Raw genomic sequence first — 15,554 nt, 5'->3', positions numbered from 1 at the left:
CAGTCTGATTATGATGCGTAGGCTATAACTGGTACCTACATTATGAGATAATGTAGCACATAGACATATATATGGATTAGTACTTCTGGAATGTACCGAGTAAGTGGGGATGAATGCAGTAAGTAAAACTGATTTCATACGTAATCTTAAAACAAGCATGCTAAGTGCAAGTAGACTCACCAAGAGACTGAAATGAATTGAAAGCTGAAGTATCTTAAAACATGAGTAACAAACATAATCTGATAAACTGGTGAATCACTATATTTAGTTTCTAAAAATCTTTACTGTGGTAAGGTAAGTAGAACTAAAGCTGGGATATGGTAAAATAGGAGTACTGTATGTAAATCTCATGGAAAGCTGAATATGCTATAAAAACTGTACTGAGGATCATATATGGATACTGATATAAAAAAATATAAACATGTAAAATTGAGAATGTAAGACCAAGCATAGCATGTACTGACATAAACTGAATAATATGAATGGTTGATATCTGAATACTGAATAACTCGTATTTGTATACTGATTAACTGATAACTATATACCAATTAACTAATATCTGAATACTGACCATGAAAAACTGAACTGTACTTAGTCTGAATAACTGGACTGAAACTGTGGGATACTTGTGTATATAAGGTAAGGACTAACTAAACAATATGAGATAACTGAGCATAAATGCATGAAAACTGTAATATCTGAGAATGCAAGATTAAGTATATATTTATTATGTCACTGAGACAATCTGTAATCTAAAATACTGAAATCTATATGACTGAATATTTGAAAGTCTGTACACTTAGCAAACCTAAACTGAAAATACACTAAATATTGTACTGAGATTGTGAGATCTATCATGTAACCGATATAAACTATGTGAGTTATAATAGAGTGCAATATCTAACCCACGTTGAGGAGGGCTGTTCTATCCTTGCCATCAGAATAGAACCTGAACTGTAGTGATCACTAAACTGATGTCCCGAAGGACTAGGGAGTCAGTCCTAACTGGTGGGTGACCCCTAAGAGAGTGTCAATCCTAAACTGGTGGGTGACATCTCATAATCTTATGCTAGCTACTTAGTTCTGGAACTTAGGGATTGCTACTAAGGACCCAGTCCTAACTGGCGAGTAAGCCCCCATCCCTATGTTCATTTGGTGATAAATCCTACTCTCAACTGAAAGACACTAAAATACTAACTAGTGCATGCACTGATGAGTGATAACTGATAAGCTCAGGTCATGGTATTCTGAAAATAACAGTGCATACAGATTCTAGGGTAATTATTAACATATAAACTGATAGTACTCAACATGATCATGGTGTTCTGAATTTGATATTAAAATCATAATCTGACTGACTTGTTACTTGAAAAATAGAAAGCATGTAAAACACGTAGGTATCAGGTGTTCATAACCCACCAGCACAGAATGAGTATAAAATAAGATATCAAACTTGAAATACTATACTAAGTGATTATGGTTCAAAGACCCAAAAGCATAGACATTTCATCAAACACTTAGGAATCATGAACTTGAACATGGGAATGTATTAACACATGCGAGAACAACATGATTACATGGCTAAATTCACAATTTGTTACTATGACATGAAATTCAATGAAACACGACATGGGAAATCGAAACTTGAGACATGAGATAACCAATCTTTTCATGGAATCATACTAGGACATGAATTGAGTCAAATTACTAAGGAGAAATATGATTTAAATGTATCTTGATCATGTACAACTTCATAATAATGAAAAAGTTCATACTTTAATTGAAAAGAAGGTTATTTTGGGCTCCATGGGTGAAAGGGGACTTGTGGATGAACTCCCACACACCTTAAGCTTCTTAACTTGGGAAAGAAACACCATTCTTGAAGCTTTCTTGAAGATTCTTGAACTTAGGAAACTTGAACTCTTGTGTTCTTGAGAGAAAATCTTGAACTTTGTTCATAGGGGAAGGAGAGGGTTTTTACATGAGAAATTTTGAGGAAGATGGGCAAATATGCCCTTTTGGGTGCTATAAATCATCCTTTGGACGTTTGGTGTTGAGGGGAAAGGACCAAAGTACCCCTCGATCCTTAAGAAGCTGAAATAGTGAAGGACTAGACCCCGGGTGGTCAGGAATAAACCCCGAACGGCTACACCTTTATCCCAGCGGACTAACCTAGGCAGCGCCCCCTTTATCCTGGCGGACTAACTCGGGCGGCGCGGGCATATCTCCTGCCCTTACTGCCTCTCACAAAAAAAGCCATAAATTTTCGCTCAAGTATCGAATTAAAGCAAAATTGGTATCATTGGAAATCTGACTCAATAATCTATAATTTGGTGAGTAATGAACTGCAAAATTCTTCGTATATCAAAAGTTATACACGTTCAAAGTAGAGCCTTGTAGAATAGAATACCAAACTTTGGACGAATCAAAAACTCTTAGCTCAACTTCGTTCTAAGTGATTCCTAAGAACATTTTTCACCTCGACAGCATTTCACACCCTAGGACAATGATAATAACACATGTATTAGCATAAAAATCATAGTATTAATGTTTATATACATAGGGATGATGCTTCCAAGTCTAGCTAAAAAATGCAGGGTGTTACATTATCTCTTTCTTAGAATCATTCGTCCTCGAATGAGACTGGATAGACTAGGAGTACTATACTAAGGTAACTGAGATCATATACTAAATATGCATGAATTAGAACATTATTGCATAACTGAGTTTAAGATGATACATGAACTGAATTGATTTCATGAATACATGCAATGACATGAGAATAGTTATAAAGCCGAGATGAAAGTGAGAGAGTCAACTTATGTGTAACCATTACTTCAAGATGGATCTGGTTTCGCAAAGAAAAGTTAAGAGATTTAGTACATGAAAACTTGTGGTATTAAAACATCTCTCCCTTAGAATATTTCATCCCTCGAATGATACTGACTTGACTGAAATACTAAAGAAAGACTGAGATGATACACGGGACACTTACAGACTGAATCATGATTGAATATCTGAAATATAAAATTGATGCATGAACTGAAATAAATTTGTAATTTGTATGGATACAAATATTTTACCTTATGGAATAGCCATATTTATGAGACTTCAGATTGTAAGACTAGATCAAAAGATGGAAAACCATAAGAACTTGTCTTTCTGGCTGCTAAACTGAATTATTAGCTATACAGATTGAATTATACTGAAAGCTTATACTCAACCGGAGTATTTTTTCAACACTCTTTCAAAGAAGTTCTAATAACATTAGGGATCAAAGAATCTTAGGCATAATCTGATAAGATATCTAAATAAGGAATCACAATATGGCTATAATTCTTTAACATAGAACATAGGCCTATGAAACATAAGCTAGGATAGAATTGCTATGCCTTAGACAATGTTACTGCTACTTCCAAGCTTAGACATACTCCTCAAATACTCTCTCAACTATACATTCCACTTCAATATTGTACTTCACTTGAGGCTACTTAAAATCTTCACATAGGCACTGATAACTCTATCTACTGAAGTCTGAGCTAAACTCAATTTCCTCACTATGTTTAAGCCTACTCGAATCTATAAAGTGCACACATAACACTGTAATACTAGTCTAAATCATGAATTCAATACCCCCTGCATTTTCACAACTTCTTATCTCATCTAAATAATTACTCATCACCACTATCATTTCATAAGGAGAAGTCATTAGAAGGTTAGGACATCAGATCCTGAAGCATAAAAAAATACTATACATAACTTTAACACATAACTAAGGCCTGGGGAATAGAATATCATCATTATGGATTCGTCAAAGAGATCTAATTTGAGAACATACATGACATATTTACATGTTGTTGATCATTAAGAGTGTACCATGAGTACCTGGAATTGAACATTCTGTAAAGCATGAGTACATGAGTCATGAGCTGCATGACCTGAGTTTGGAGTTCATGATTTCATGGAACATGATTCGTACTGCTGAACAAACTGGAACTCCGTATACTTGGGACTGGAAGCGTACATGATTTTATGGAAAATGTATGAATATGAGCTATGATTATAGAGCTGACATATAAGGTATGAGTAGATATCGCGATGACTGAAGTACAAATACTAAAATAAGAATAGGTCGGGCATCTTCCTCCCTAGTGTTGTTCTACAACACACCGACATTACTACTAGAATCTAAGAGGCTGACTTGGTTACTTGTTCATCATCTCCCCTTAGCTTAGAACCATCATTCTAAGTCCATGGGACCCTTTTTAAATTACTCTAAACTAAACTTTCACCACTTTACTCTAGAGTTTGGGGTATAATAATACACATAAATGATAAACTCACCCTAAAGACTACACTTGATAATGTAAGGCCCACTACTAGTACTTCTTTCTGATATACAATTCTTAGTTTTCTATAGCCCCAATAATCATCATATAGCAAATTAAACACTGACTAAATTAAAATTTTCAAAAGCATCACCATACCCTAAGTTTACACCATCAAGAATTTCAACTTTTTTTTTTCTATTAGCTCAATCTTTAATGATTCAAACTTAGATTCTACCATTTAACATAGATATCCCCAAACCTTTAATGAACCGTACTAACTCTCTTCATAACCTAATCACATCTCTAAACTTATTTTTCCCCAAACCATGAGGTTTACCATTACACCTAAACATCCGATATCAATAACCTATAACCCATAACTTAGCTAGTAAGAACATCATATACTACATTACTAGCCTCATTCAAACTTATGAACTCAAGAGTACTATCTAAGCACACACACTATTAAAACTTAGAAATAATACAATCCCATATCACCTTGGGTACACCTCTAGATCATATATACATCATCTTACTTAATTTCAAATCAACAACTTAAATTCTTGCATACACTGTTTCAAGCCTACCGATTTACCTTTCATATAACTAGCCCCATGGATACATAATATACTAAATCCAGATAAACACTATCCCCACTTTACTTTTGTTAATCTTGTGGGTTCATGTATCTAACTCTAGATCACATGCTGTCATAGGATTCTGAGAAGGGATCTAAAAAAAATCTGACTTTGGCTCAATGCATGATTTTTATGAACATGAATAAAATCTTTCTAACTTCAGAACATAAAGGCTCTGATGGGATCCCCTTAATCTCGTACGTAATCCCTCATAACTATCTGTGGGGTTAGTTTGAGAAAACTCTATCTGTAGGAATTTGAGCTTCACTATATTGGTTACCTTAAAAAATAAGGCAGAGTTGACATGATTGAAGCAAGATGAGGATCTGTATAAGTTTCTTAGAGAAACTTTCTATAGTATGATCCGAGACACGAAAAAAGGGAAATATTTCTTAAATGCCCTGTAGCCTTTAAAAGAAAAGTGCAGATGTCTCTATATTATTTTGTATGACTCGACTAGACACAACTTCATAGTCACTTTAGGACACTTGAACTCTGGGATCTGATATCAAGTTCGTCATGATCCGAGACTACCCCTAGTCGTAAAACGGTACCTAAAACCATAAGTGATCCCAAGCTAACCCATGAACTGACATGATACTTGAGCAACTGATTAAGAGTATATTAAATAACTAGATTTATTGTGCGGAAACATAATCATGACAAAATCTGAGTAAATATAATGCTGATAAAATTTATAATTTGATAAATTGAAGAGAGAACTAAAATTTATATTTTATGACTCTGACTGACTATTTATGAAGCCTCTACCATACTAACTATAGATAGCTGGGACATGTATCCAACTATCACTATTTAAAAAATATGAATAGTATAAGATAGAACACGAACTACAACTGATTGGAGTCCCTAAAATAGGAGAACTCATTACCTGATGGCTGAAAGCTGCAACAGTCTGATTTTGATGCATAGGCTATAACTGGTAACTATATTATGAGATAATATAACACATAGACATATATGTGGATAGTACTTTTGGAATGTACTGAGTAAGTAGGGGTGAATGCAATAAGTAAAAATGATTCCATATGTAATCTTAAAACATGCATGCTAAGTGCAAGTAGACTCACCAAGAGACTGAAATGAACTGAAAGCTAAAGTATCTTAAAACATGAGTAACAAACATAATCTGATAAGCTGGTGAATCACTACACTTAGTTTCTAAAAATCTTTACTGTGGTAGGATAAGTAGAACTGAAGCTGGGATATGGTAAAAAAAAGTACTATATGTAATCTCATGGAAAGTTGAACATGCTGTAAAAGCTATACTGAGGATCATATATGGATACTGACATAAAAAATATAAACATGTATAATTGAGAATACAAGACCAAGCATAGCATGTACTGACATGACCTGAATAACATGAATGACTGATATCTGAATACTGGATAACTTATATCTATATACTAATTAACTGATTACTATATACTGATTAACTAATATTTGAATACTGATCATGAAAAACTGAACTGTACTTAGTTTGAATAACTGAACTGAAACTGTGGGATACTTGTGTATATGAGGTAAGGACTAACTAATCAACATGAGATAACTGAGCATAAATGCATGAAAACTATAATATCTGAGAATGCAATACTAAGTGTATATCTGTTATGTCACTGAGACAATCTGTAATCTGAAAGACTAAAATCTATATAACTGAATATCTAAAAGTCTGTACACTTAGTCAAGCAAACCTGAATAGAAAATACACTAAATATTGTACTGAGACTGTGGGACCAACATAAACTATGTGAGCTATCATGGAGTCCAATATCTGACCCACATTGAGGGGGCCTGTTCTATCCTTGCCATCAGAATAGAACCTGAACTGTAGTGATCACTAAACTAATGTCCCAAAGGACTAGGGAGTCAGTCCTAACTGGTGGGTGACCACCAAGAGAGTGTCAGTCCTAAACTGGCGGGTGTTATCTCATAATCTTATGCTAGCTACTTAGTTCTAGAACTTAGGGACTGCTACTAAGGACCCAGTCCTAACTGGTAGGTGAGCCCCCATCCCTAGGTTTGCTTGGTACTAAATCCTACTTCCAATTGAAAGACACTAAATACTAACTGGTGCATGCACTGATAACTGATAACTGATAAGCTCAGGTCATGATATTTTGAAAATAACAATGCATACGGATTCTGGGGTAATTATTAACATATAAACTGATAATGCTCAACATGATCATGGTGTTCTGACTATGTTATTAAAATCATGATCTGACTGACTTGTTATTTGAAAAATGAAAATCATGTAAAATACGTAGGTTTTGGGTATTCATAACCCACCAGCACTGAATGAGTATAAAATGTGATATCAAACTTGAAATACTGTAATAACTGATTATGGTTCAAAGACCCAAAAATATAGACATTTCTTCAAACACTTGGGAATCATGAACTTGAATAAGGAAATGTCTTAATACATGGGAAAACAACATGATTACATGGCTAAATTCATAATTTGATATTATAACATGAAATAAATTGAACATGATATGGGAAATCGAAACTTGAGACATGAGATAACCAATTTTTTCATGGGATCATACTAGGACATAAATTGAGTTAGATTATTAAGGAGAAGCATGATTTAAATGCATCTTGAACATATACAAATTTATAATAATGGAAAAGTTCATACTTTAATTGAAAATAAGGTTTTTCTGGGCTTCATGGGTGAAAGGGGACCCATGGATGAACTCCCATATACTTTAAGCTTCTTAACTCGGGAAAGAAACACCATTCTTGAATGTTTTTTTGAAGATTCTCAAACTTGGGAAACTTGAAATCTTATGTTCTTGAGAAAAAATCTTGAACTTTCTTCATGGGGAAAGGGGAGGGCTTTTACGTGAGAAATTTTAAGGAAGATGGGGAAATAATGCTTTTTTAGGTGCTATAAATCATCCTTTGGACATTTGGGTTGAGGGAAAAGTACCAAAGTACCCCTTGACCCTTAAGAAACTAAAATAGTGAAGGAATAAACCTTGGGCGGTGCCCTCTTTATCCCGGTGCACTAACTCGGGCGGTGCGGGTATATCGCCTTCCCTTATTACCTCTCACGAAAAAAGCCATAAGTTTTTACTAGGGTATTGAATTAAGGAAAAATTGGTATCGGTGGAAAATTGACTCAATTATCTATAATTTGGTGGGTCTTGAGATGCAAAATTCTTCATATATCAAAAGTTATACACGTTCAAAGTAGACCCTTATAGAATCAAATACCAAACTTTGGACAAATCCAAGGCTCTTAGATCAACTTCGTTCTAAGTGATTCCTATGAACATTTTTCACCTCAAAAACACTTCATATCATAGTATAATGATCATGACACATGTATTAACATACAAATTATGGGATTAAAGCTTACACATATAGAATGATGCTTTAAAGTCTTGCCCAAAAATGCGGGGTGTTACATTACCCCTTCCTCATTCTTAGTTCAACTAAATTCATGTTTCAATGAATGGTTTTCATGATTTAGTTGTGGGTATTATTTGGTTTTGAATTATATTTTGGAGTTTTTGGTTATAAATGGTTGGATATTGTTGCGTATCGGGTTTTGACCCTTAGAAAATTTCTTGGAATCCTATTTTTTTGGATCCAATACGACTCAGTATACAAGCCGTATACTGGGGTATAAATAGTAAGGTCCTATCGTGAGCTGACTAGTGTTATTTGGTGGGATGGTTTTGATTATTAGAATGGATACGACTTAGATGTGTGTGTCATAAGGTGGGTTACAAGTCGTATGGTTGACTTATAAGGTAGATAGTGTTTGATCCTCCTGGTGTTACATTCTGCCAGGGATACGGGTCATGGGTACGGATAGTATGCTGAGGTTATGAATTGGTTAGATGAGTTGTGTACTGAACAGTGTCTGATCAAAGGTTAAGTCTTGGTTATGATTGGTGTGTGCCAACCGTAGGGGAGGTTATGACTCGTAAGGGGGTTAGTCGTGACCCTATGTTGGGTTTCTGTAGGATTTAATTTGGGATATTTTGGACATTTCCCTACTTACCTTAATAAGGACCCACGACTTCTGATCCATCTTGGAGGTTATTTACCCTATTATTTTATTCTTAAACACGTAGAAATTCTTTCTAAAATTATCATAATTCTCTCAAGAGCTTTTAGGGAAAAAGTCTAAGGTTTTAACTAAGGGATTACCTTAGGTCTTGTCTTGGTAAATTTCTTGCATCAATCGTCTTGGTTTAAGGCATGATTCTCTTTTCTCACTATATTTTAATTAAGGGCATTGATTTCATGGTTATTTATATGGTTTATTCCATGGTTTTACTATTACATAATTATGGTTTTCAACCATTGATTGAGGGTTTGATGTTAATACTTGGTTATGGTTTTTTATGGTATTAATTATGCTTTTCTATGCATTAATGGTAGGTTTGGACAATTGGATTGCATGGTAATGGAACTTGATTTTGGTTATATTATGCCCTCATTTGATAAAATATTTATGAACATATGTTCATTGCATTGACTTATTTTAATAAAACTCTTGCTTATTTTTGGCTTACGTAAGTTTAAATGGTTCAAATGTTTTGAAAAGGCTAATTAGTTATGCTTGTGGAGAACATGGACATCACACAAGAGGTTTAATATGGCAAATAGAAGTGCACTTGAATGTCCCCTTTAATCAAAATGGTTTAGCTATGGATAATGCTTGCAAGTATAGTGGTATGATGATACCAATGGTTTATTAAATAGACTTGGTTAATAATTGGATAATTGGATTGTTTGCACTTGGTTTTAATTGGACATTAATTACAGAAAGTGTAAGCTAAGCCGTGGAAGGTAGCGATCCCGAGTAGGACCAAAACCTGAAACTCATATTTGTCGATATGAGGGGTCTTCGATGGCCATATGCGAGTGTCACATTTTATTTGAAGGGATGTACTAGTCATCCCAGGGATATTGCCTAGTCGTGCGGCTATACGCACTAAGACCCTTTCAATAGGAGGAGCTGAACCCATATGGCCCGTGGGTGGTAGGATGACTAAGCTACACAATCCAGGTAAATGTTTTAAATACATGATAAACCCAGTTACCTTTCCCAACACTTATATATATGTATGGGTTGTGTACATTGGATGGTTTTACTTGGATTTATAACTGGCATTATTTTATCCTTATCCCGAATTTCATGCTAGTGTTCAAAACCACTAACCTATCTACTGGTGGCTATATACCCATGCTATGCAGGGATTAGAAATTCTACTCCTCTTGCTTACTACTTGATTTGGGGACAACTATCTGGACTGAAGTGGTAAGCTTTCATTTGAAGGCTCCATTTCAGGTTGGACATTCTTAGACGTATTTTTTTTTTCTGGATATTGGTTTTAGCCATGGTTGGGGGCATGTCCTAATCGGGTATTTGTATTCTTTTAGATAGAGGCTTTGTGGTACTTCTGTGGATTGGTATGGGCAGGATCGGTATGAGAGATGGCCTAACATTGGAATAAGCTAGAGGGCCGTCATCATTGGACCATATTGTTGGTTGTTCCATCATTTCTTTGTTTTATATTTTATCATAATATAACTTGGTTTACTTATTTGGTTATGACCTGGTTCATAGGTTTTTTATTTGGTTGGTACAATTGGGTGGATGGTTTGGTACGGTTGGACTCAATAATGCTATCTTGTTATATGTTCGGAATTCAGCACATCTTAGGGATACTATTGGTGATTTGGTTGATTAACAAAGGGTGTTCCCCAATCTTAGTTAGACTTAGGATGCCCATTATGTCTAGATCCCAGTTTGGGCAGTGGCAAATATTGTTTTCCCATGTTTTACTTATGTTTTTTCATATCATAATGTTGGTTTTAACATTGTGGAATGTATGGTAATGGTAAATAGGTTTAGGGGTACCTAGGATTCCCCAAATTATTTGGTTTTGGTTTTGGAAACTATATGGCCTCAACATGTTTGTTAAAATGCCTATGCGAATGATTTTGTCACATGGTTTGACTTTTATTGAAACTATGTATTGTATAATTTGGTAATGGAATCTAAATTAGTTTAAATGATTTTAAATGAATTGGAAAGGCCTTGGTGGCCATGGTTTTGGTTAAATTAAAAATCATGTGCGATACATGGGAATCCCTTAAGGGTTGGCTAATGACATTAGTTGTAAGATATAGTCGGTATGACGATACCACTTCGTAAAGCCTTGGTTAATAACTTCTGGAATTGGTTGGTTATGTGCTAATGGTTTTAATTGGGCAATAATGGCGGGTTGTGTTAGCTTACCATGAAGGTGTGAGTCTGATGGACGGACACTGGAAACTCATGTTTGCTGACGTGAGGATTGGTCATGGCGACCTTAAATTTGTGGGGTACACGGGAATCCCCTAAATTCATTCTTGTATATATGTATCATGAAGGGCGAAGGGTACACGGGAATCCCCAACCCCTATGATATCTCTGGTTTGTGCAACTACACGCACTGGGACCTTTTCAAGGGGTAACACTGGACCCATATATCCCGTGTGTAAATTATGATTGTAATGCTACACAAACCCAGGTTAAAGGTTTAAATGCATGCTAAACCTAATTTTCTTTCCGAACATAGATTATATATATATATGTATGGATATGATTGCATATGGTTATTTAATTGGTTTTAAATATTGGCATTATTTTATCCTTATTCTTGAGTACATGCTAGCGTTCACCCGCTAACCCATCTCCAGGAGCTGTATCCCTACGCAATGCAGGAACCATCCATACTACTTCTCCTGCTCAGTGATTGGATTTAGGGACAACTTTATGTCGGATTGAAGTGGTGAGCTTCCATACTTCGAAAGGCTCTATTTCATGTTATGGTCTTTTCTACATACTTTTGTCATTTCATAGACTTTGGTTTTTGGCTATGGTCGGGGATATCTGCCTACCGAATGATGTTTTTATTATGGATAAAAGTTTTGTGGGACTACTTTGGGTTGGTATGGAAAGTGTCAGTATTGGTGCCAGCCTTGGCATTGGTATTGGTATTGAGGCTAATCACGATTAACTGTATTTGATTTGTGATTGTTCGATTTGGTTATATTATATATATATTTTGAATTTTATTGGATAAAAGGTGTTGGACAATTATAGTTAGGTATTAGGGGTGGTCTCCTAATAGAGTCTCTTTTAAGGGTGTGTAGCACGCCATACTTATAATGGAGAGGCTACAAGGTATTTAGGAATGTTTCTCTTTCTCGTGTTCTATTTTTAAGCTTTGGTGTCTAACTCCTGAAATCTTCTCTAATTCCCATTTGTTCGCTTTTCAGATTATGCCTCGATGATTTAAAGTTCATAGAAACTCCTTTGTCTCAACTGAGGATAATATTGATGGAACACGCTCTACTCATGGGATCCATACTAAATCTAGGGGTCTAGTTCCTAATTGTCCTGGAGTTTCACTGGTTCCCCCTAGCCCTTCTCAAACTCCTTAGGCTGAAGTGATGAATGCTGAGTTTCGTCAGTCTATTCATATGTTGGCACAGTTGGTAGCTACCCAGTCTGAGCATGGTGTTCCTGTTACTCCATCTTCAGAGTCCACAAGGGTTGACCAGTTCATAAGGTTGAATTCTCTGACCTTTACTGGTGTAAAGTTGAACAAGATCCTTAGGGTTTCCTAGATGAGATGGAAAAGATTTTTTATCTTATGCATGTCATGAATGTAGAGGGCATGCAGTTTTTAGCCTATCAGCTAAAAGATGTGGCATACTAATGGTAAGAGGAATGGGATCAGGTAAGGGGTGACATTGATGAGTCATCACTACATGAGGTTTTCTCTAATACTTTTCTGAACCGCTTCTTTCCTCAGGAGTTAAGTGAAGTAAAAGTGGAAGAGTTTATTAATCTAAAGCAAGGTAAGATGTTAGTCAAGGGTTATGCCTTGAAATTTCACCAATTATCTCGGTATGCTCCGAAGTTGGTTACTAGTATGAGGGCCCAAATGAGAAAGTTTGCTTCAGGATTATCTCGTGAGTTGATCCTTGAGAATAAGGCTGCCTTGTTAATCAAGGACATGAATATATGCAGGTTGGTTGTATACATGAGGTAGAGGAAGAAAAGAAGCAGGTTGAGTTAAGTGAGAGGCAGGGAAAAAAATTAAGATTCTCTGAACAGAGGGGTGGCTAACTACAAAGTTGTAGGGATGGTGGTAAGTGGCCCAAGAAGAAGTGGGGAAATTTTGGGTCTTACTCGACGGCTAGTGCTCCCTACCCAAATTTATGGAGTGATAGGAGTTTCCATGGTGGCGATAAATTTAGGGTGCAGGGTGCCCAATCTCAAGCTAGTAGGGCTCAGTCGGCTCCATTATATCCTCTTTATAGATTCTGTGGTCGTTTGCATTGGGTTTCTATGATGAGGGAAGGGACAAGTTCTTCAATTATGGTTAGCTAAGTCATATGCTTAGAAACTGTACTGTTGGTAAAGTTGCCTCTTGTAATACCCCGTGATTTTTCTTAGCTTAAACTCATCTTGAAAATGACAAGGAGTAGCTTCTAGAATGAGTGATTTTTATTTCGTGTGAAATTCTTTAGATTTTACTTTCCATGACGTAGGAAATTTAATTAGCTTTCCAACGATATAAGATTCACCTAAATCTGATAACAGGGTAAGAAGTTATGGCTATTTTAAGTTTCATTCGTAAAACACCATGATTTGGGTCCTTAGCGCGTTGCAGAGAACCATAAAATCATATTTGTCAATTTTCAGTGTCACTCCACGATACTGGTGCGCCGCGCCAGTGGTTGAAATGGCAAACTTAGGGGCTCCACAATGGTAGCGCGTCGCGGAGGGAACCTAATTCCCACTCGTCCTTTTTCCAGTGAGCCACCGCGATTATGGCGCATTGCGGTGGCCACCCAGATCGAGAAAAATAAACATTTTCCAGTTCCATTTAAAAGTTAAAGGGAGATTTTGGTAAATTACCTAACTCCAATCTGTCCAAAAATAGAAGATGTATCAAATTTCAAAACACTTTATGCTTTATTCATCTTTCTCCTCAAAGTAAAACCCTAGTTCATCATACTTCCTCCCTAAGAAACTCAGAATTCCTCTATTAATCTTCCAATACAATTTAAGCTTGAGAAGCCTCAATTCAAGAATTCCAAGAAGCCATCCCCAAAACATCAATAGAGATCCAAGATTCAAGTTCTAACAGCTAGATCATCAAATTAAGGTATATGGGATTTGAACAAGGATAAATATTTCATCCTTGTGCCCAAAACTTGCTTTTAATTTAAAAAGTTATTTAAATTTATATGATTCCCATGAATTTCAAGTTAGGGTTTATACCCATTATCATTATTTGCAAGATTATGAGATTTCCCATGATTTAGAAGTTGAATTACATGACTTTAGTCATATTTCTATGCCTTGTGCAGAAATTTCCAGATTTTAAGATGATTTATGAATGTTTACATTACCAAGTATGAATTTTGAGATGTTTTAACATGATATTGATGCTTGGGTCATTGGACCTCATTTAAATATTGTTGTTTCAAGATTGTTTGTGCTATAAGCACCCCATGACTAGATTATTTTCAGATTTCAGATAACTAATCCACTTTATTTTAGAAGACTTGAGATTTACAGAAAAGTGAAGCATAGCTGGCTTTCTGTAAACCTTTGTGTAAATTTTAAAGTGGATTTCTTAAGATTTTGAGTATGAGATTAGGAGTAGTATTTAGCACTGAGATGGGTAAGTTACTACAGTTTCATACCCTAGAACTACGTGCCAACATAGGATTTAGATTATTCTTACTTCTACGTGGATGACTGAGATTATGATCACTGAGATAAGAGTGTTCTATTCCGATGGCAAGGGTAGAACAGCCCTAACCTTACGGGGACTAGTCGTGGGACACCATGGATGCTCACATAAAGTACATGTCGGTTAGAAGAACCTCCCAAAAGATGTCCCCTACTCTTAACCAATTTTGTTTGATTTGAAGCCTTTAGATACACAGAGTAAGCTTTCAGACTTCACTTAGCCTACGTGATTTGAGAAATAGAACAGAACTATAAATTTTAGAACTAAGTGTGATGGCTCACAAGATTTAGATTACATGCTTTATTATTCTTGCTTTACTTCCAGATTTCAGATTACTCAAGCTTACATGAGTCATTTACATTTAGTATGCATGATTTTATAAACTGTGATGATATTATTTACTTATTGCATACACCCCCATATACTCAGTACATCATCAAAGTACTAATCCACATATATGTCTATGTGCTACATTGTCTCATAATGTAGGTTCAGGTGCTCAGTCTCAGCAACGTGATTGATCTTCAAGCATCTTATCTACATCCCTGTAGTTGGTGAGTCCTCATAGTTTGAGGGCTTAGTTATTCTGATTTCTAAGTTACTAGTAGATATGTATTTACTCATTTCAAACAGTCGAGTCAGCTGAGGCCTATCCCAATGACTCTCTAGATTTAGATAATAGAGGCTTGTCAAACTATTAGATTCAGATTTAGGTCTTTGAGTTAGTATTCAGATTTTCAGCATTATTTTATCAGACTTTTGAG

Source organism: Capsicum annuum, chromosome 8, assembly GCF_002878395.1.
Source record: "Capsicum annuum cultivar UCD-10X-F1 chromosome 8, UCD10Xv1.1, whole genome shotgun sequence".
Taxonomy (NCBI): domain Eukaryota; kingdom Viridiplantae; phylum Streptophyta; class Magnoliopsida; order Solanales; family Solanaceae; genus Capsicum; species Capsicum annuum.
The sequence above is the reverse complement of the archived record's forward strand: the minus strand, read 5'-3'. Positions refer to the sequence as shown.